The 6,220-nt window shown below is 37.1% G+C and overlaps 1 long non-coding RNA gene across 1 annotated transcript; it reads right to left on the bottom strand.

Annotated features, from left to right (window-relative positions):
* Positions 1-3,180: 3,180 nt before the first annotated feature.
* Positions 3,181-5,954, bottom strand: LOC145112616 (uncharacterized). Its single transcript, XR_013710602.1, has 3 exons — positions 5,276-5,954; positions 4,661-4,761; positions 3,181-3,435 (listed from the first exon to the last, which is right to left on the bottom strand). It is a non-coding gene; the product is annotated as an uncharacterized LOC145112616 (long non-coding RNA).
* Positions 5,955-6,220: the final 266 nt, after the last annotated feature.

Genomic DNA, 6,220 nt, shown 5'->3' with positions numbered 1-6,220 from the left:
CTCAGCCATATCATTAAGTTATGGTGTCCTAGGAGGATTCAATTGTGAAACTATTTCATATTGCTTGAGATAGTCGAGGAAATCGATACTAAGACACTCTCCACCTCTATCAAATCGAAACATCTTTATCTTCCTGCCCAATGGATTCTCGAGCTCGTGTTTAAACTCTTTGAACTTTTCAAAGGTTTCTGATTTATGTTTGATTAAGTAGATATATCCATATCTGCTATATCATCTGTAATGTCATGTAGAATTGATTTCCATCCCTTGTGGTCGATCTGAAGGGCCCACACACATCTGTGTGTATGAGGTCCAACAAACCTTCACCTCTTTCACAAGATCCAAAAAAAGGTGATTTTGTCATCTTACCCAAAAGACAGGATTCACACACATCATCCGGCCTTAAGTCAAATGATTCCAACACTCCATCGTTTTGGAGTTGGGAGATGCGTTTCTTGTTAATGTGTCAAAGATGGCAATGCCACAAGCATTCTTTTTCTACACCATTAGACGAATCAATATTTAATACACTATTCTTTAAGCTATCAACAAAAATCATAGTTTCATACACCCCATTATAAGGTAAAGCTTCAAACATAAAAACACCATTTTTATAAGCTAATCGAACCATTCCTATCACTAATAGAATGTCGAAATCCATGTCTAAACAGTGCATGAAAAGAAATAATGTTTCGTGTCAATTCTGACGAGTAGCAACAATTTATCAAATCTATCCTAACATCACTACTAAACATAAGACTATAAGTTCTAATCTTGGTAACATGAGAAGGTCACATATTTCCTATGATTAGATTTATTCTTCCATGCTCCACCTGCTCACTTTCTCTTAGCCCCTACAAATTAGAAAAAAATTGTGAAATCCACAACCAATATCAAGGACACAAGAATGAGTAAGTTATAAGTTATTGACTTGAATAGTGTATATACCTGCTGACGATGGCTTGACCTTGCCATCCTTGATGTCTTAAAAGTATTTAGGGTTGCTTTTTTTTTTCTAATGGACCTTATCATTACATTAGTATCAAGTTGCCTCTTTGGGGTCACTAACAATAGGAATATCTGAATTGGGCTTTGTCTTTGACCCATTTCTAGATGATCCAGCTTGGTCCTTGTCCTTCCAGTTCGATTTAGGTTTACACTTACTCTTATTTCCTCTATTTTTCCCAATGGAAAGAACATGAGCACTTGTAGCAGAAGGGACTTGATTCTTCTTCATACCTGATTCAACTGTTGCAACAAGTTATGGAGTTGGGCCAATGTGGTCTCTATATTGTTCAAATGATAAGTCAGGATGAACTGATCATAACAAGATGACAAAGAGTTAAGGACTATGTCAATAGCCAACTCCTCGTCAAAGTTCACATTGAGCCTTTCAAGACGCTCCACGTATCTCTGCATTCTCTACACATGATTGCAGACAGATTCTTCCTCCTTGAACTTGCAGGCCATTAACGCTTTGACGACCTCATACTTTTCTTGACATGCTCTCTTGTGGAACTTTTCCACAAGATCTAAATGGATTACTCAAGCTTAAACACTATATTAGGAAACTTTGCATGTACAAAACCCTCTAGGTAACTCATGTAAACATCATCATCGAACTTCCCATTAATGTAAGTAGTTTTGACATCCATCTGCCAGATTTCATAATCATGGAAGGCAACTATGTCAAACATTATCCTAATAGACTTTGTTTTAGCGACTGGTGAAAAAGTCTCATCATAGTCAACACCAAAGGTTTGAATACAGTCCTTTGCAACCAGTCATGCCTTAAACGTGTGTACTTTCCGATCCATATCGGTCTTCTTCTTGAAGATCCATTTGCAACCCACTCACTTTCGACCAGGTTCTTGATCAACCAAATTCCAAACTTGGTTTTCATACATGGACTGAATCTTGATATCCATTGCCTCTTTCCATTTTGTAGCCTCAGGTCTTGCCATTGCTTCCTTGTACTTAGTTGGCTCATCCAAATTTACCAGTGTACCATCACTGATAAACGTGTCACCATCAAACGTTATATGGAAACCATAGAACGTTGGTGGCATGCTAACTCTACCTGACCGGTGAAATGGTAATGAATAGTCAATGGGCTCAACATAAGTCTAGTATTATGGTTGAGAGATAGTGTCTTCTAAGGTTCCTTCATTGGATGATTCTGGAATTTCTTCCAAATCAATAGGACTCCCACTATCCTCTTTAAATATTAGCTCTCCCTTTCGCAAAAGACTCCTCTTCGAGCTACGAGAACCATGTTATCACTAGGTCTATAGCATAAGTATCCAAAAGACTTCTATGGGTAACCAATGAAAATACATCTCTCACTTTTAGGTTCTAGCTTTTCGTGAGTCTCTCGTCTAACGAAAACATCATAGCCCCAAACCTTGATATGGCCTAGCATGTGAACTTTCCCTTTCCACATCTCGTTATGTGTTTTGGAAACCTTTTTAGTAGGGACTAGATTAAGAATATGAGTTGTTGTCTCTAAAGCATACGCCTAGAAAGAAATAGGAAGTGAAGCTCGACTCGTCATGGAACGAACCATGTCTAACAAATTTCGATTTCTCCTCTCAGCCATATCATTAAGTTGTGGTGTCCTAGGAGGATTCAGTTGTGAAACTATTCCATATTGATTGAGATAGTCGAGGAAATCGATACTAAGACACTCTCCACCTCTATCAAATCGAAGCATCTTTATCTTCCTGCCCAATGGATTCTCGAGCTCGTGTTTAAACTCTTTGAACTTTTCAAAGGTTTCTGATTTATGTTTGATTAAGTAGATATATCCATATGTGCTATATCATCTGTAATGTCATGTAGAATTGATTTCCATCCCTTGTGGTCGATCTGAAGGGCCCACACACATCTGTGTGTATGAGGTCCAACAAACCTTCACCTCTTTCACAAGATCCAAAAAAAAGGTGATTTTGTCATCTTACCCAAAAGACAGGATTCACACACATCATCCGGCCTTAAGTCAAATGATTCCAACACTCCATCCTTTTGGAGTTGGGAGATGCGTTTCATGTTAATGTGTCAAAGATGGCAATGCCACAAGCATTCTTTTTCTACACCATTAGACGAATCAATATTTAATACACTATTCTTTAAGCTATCAACAAAAATCATAGTTTCATACACCCCATTATAACGTAAAGCTTCAAACATAAAAACACCATAGCAGTGCGACTTAGTTCATGGATCCCGAGCAAATTGAATATACATCACAAGTTACAACAATAACAACATAGCAGTTACATTCAAATTTAAAGTTCGAATACAAGTTTCATACATATATTAATAGGTTCATAAATTCACCTTAACAAGTAGGCCGACATAACAAAAACTAAATGAGACTAGATTGCCCAAAAATCCATGAACAAATCTTCTGTTAAAGGCTGGTTCACTGATCTCCTGAGAATACATGTGATTTGAGGGTCAACACAAAGGTTGGTGAGAGTTACAGGTTTTCTGCTAACCGCAGTAATGATACTTTATAAGTCTAGAAAGTATTTCTTTTGTGGTTAAAACCATGTTTGATAAAGAGTTAAATCACAAGTATATCTATACTTGAAATATTTGTTAAAGAGATAAATCATAAGTAAATCCATACTTAAAATGTTTGATAAAGTGATAAACCATAGGTAAACCCATACTTTAAATGCTTGATAAATAGATAAACCATAGGTAAATCCATACTTAAAATGCTTGGTAAAGAGTTAAACCATAAGTAAATCCATACCTAAAATGCTTGATAAAGATTTAAACCATAAGTAAATCCATACTTAAAATGCTTGATAAAGAGTTAAATCATAAGTAAATCCATACTTAAAATGCTTGATAAAGAGTTATACCATAAGTAAGTCCATACTTAAAATGCTTGATAAACAGAGAAACCGAATCCGTGGTTTCTAGTTAAAGAGTCTGGTTAATGCCTATAGTGAGTCCTATAACCGAGCTATGTGACCAATTATAATCCATGCACGACGCTTCATTAGACGTCGTAGTTATACTAAAGATAAATATGCACCCGCTTCGATTGATCGGTCGAGGTTGTAGCTAGCAACCGCAGCTGGGGGTGTCAACCCGTATAGATCTATACATACGTATCTCGCTCCGAGGATTAACGGTTATAGTTAAATGAGAATACTAAGTCTTTAAACTTAGGTAATGAACACCGTCTCACTATAGAGGCCATTAACTAGGTTATACGGTAAAGTTTCAGTATAAAAGATGAATAAGTTCGATAAATCCGTAAAAATGTATGTCACTCGCTTAAATAGATAAAATGTTTCTTCACATGCATGAATGATTTCCAATATATAATTGTTATAAATTGTACATATATAATTGATAAATATGTTTGTACATGCTCGATGTAAGTGAAATAAATTATGCACATGACTAATAATATTTTTAAACGCATGTATATCGTAAAGAAATCGGTTTATAATATATTATTTTGACAATATTAAGTATTAAAACTACATATATGTTTTATATGCGTATTCCATAGCCGATATATATATTCAGCATGATTATAAGCACATTTCATAACCGAAAAATATATTTAAATATATATTTCACATGTATTCCCCCCCCAAAATAGTAAAACATAAAAAGGGGCCGTAACACTCACCCTTGAAGCGTGAACGAGTCTCGAGGGTGAAATTTGTTGCGAATGTCGTTTTGTGACGTTCCGTGCTCTTAAAACGAATAACCGGTTCTATTTAACTTTACCTAATTACCAAAAGGGTAGTTTTGATATTAATTCTTAGGTATGGAGTTGTTTTTATTAAAACAATTAAATTCTAGGGTTTAATCTTGCTAAAAGTTTTCAACAAGGGACTGATCTCGTAAATTATTTCAAAAACAGGGGCTGAAAGTGCATATTCTCAGCCTAAGTTACAGTTTTGTACCCATCTTGCTAAATGTTTTCGAGGAAAGGGGCTGTTCCTGATTATTTTAATGACAGTTTAGGAGTTTGGATTCAGTTTGTAAGGAAATTACATGGGAGGGGCCATTCTGTTTATTTTGAATTCAAGTTTGGAAGACGGGGGTCTGATTGGTAACTTGATACATCTTCAGGGTCTATTTTAAACGAGCTGAATAAAAGTTTACACAGTGTCGTCTTCTTTCTCTCGCTACAGGTACATGAACTGGAACGAGACCCGTTCGTTGGGTCTCTTAGTTCTCGGCTGTATGCTCGACAGTGGGTCATCGGAACGAAATGGAGAGGATGGAGATGACTTACCGGAGGCCTCCCGGCGGAGATGGCGTCGGAGAATGGCGACGGTGGCAGTGAGCGGGGATGTAGGTGAGTGGCAGAGCTCCGGCGGCCTCTTCCCGCCTGGTTTTAGGTTGGATTCTGGTACAAATCAGCGGAGAAAACAAATGGAAGTGGTATTTGGTGGTGATTTTCAGCCGAGAGGAGGGGGTATAAGGTGGTGGTCGGACTTTCAACAGTGGTGGCGGCAATAGGGTGGGTCGGCGATGGAAAGAGGGTGGCGGTGGTTGCTTCGTGTCGGCCCCACTGCTGGGGTTTCCTGCTTTGGTCAACAGAAAGAGGGAAGGAGCGGAGATGGTGGCTGGTTGTCGGAATTCCTTGGCAGCAGCTCGGTGGTGGCTGCTAGTCACGGTCCAAGGGGAAAGATGGAGGTCGGTGATGTTTGTTCTAACAATGGTGGAAGTAGACAATGGTGGCCGACTGTGGTGGTTTGGGTTGCCAGAAAATGAAAAAGAAACCCAAGGAGGTGGTCTTGTTTACTCATGAACAGATAAAGAACAAAAGCTTGGAGTGTTTACTTTGGTGTTCAAATGAGTTGTACACAGCCTTTCTTCTTTCTTATGATGTTGGGTGATGAAGCTTGGAATAGGTTTAAGAAGAAGAAAACAAAAGCTTCATATTTTTGTATATTACCATCTGACCCGGAAGGAAAGTAATTTGGCATGTTTCTTAATAAACTCATTTGACTTTCACAAGTCAAAGAAGTATAGGGACATTAGAGGAAGAGAGAGACGTAAGATAGAGATCACGTGGGTGGTATCTCATATATATATATATATATATATATATATATATATATATATATATATATATATATATATATATTATCATTTTATATTTTTCTTTTTTTTTCTTTGACCAAAAAGTGTAATATTTCTTTTGGTATTTAAAATACCTTATAAATTATTTTTG

The sequence above is a fragment of the Lactuca virosa genome, chromosome 5 (genome assembly GCF_052849685.1).
Source record: "Lactuca virosa cultivar CGN04683 chromosome 5, Lactuca_virosa_CGN04683_v6, whole genome shotgun sequence".
NCBI classification, from domain to species: domain Eukaryota; kingdom Viridiplantae; phylum Streptophyta; class Magnoliopsida; order Asterales; family Asteraceae; genus Lactuca; species Lactuca virosa.
This window is presented reverse-complemented; position numbering and strand designations above follow the sequence as displayed.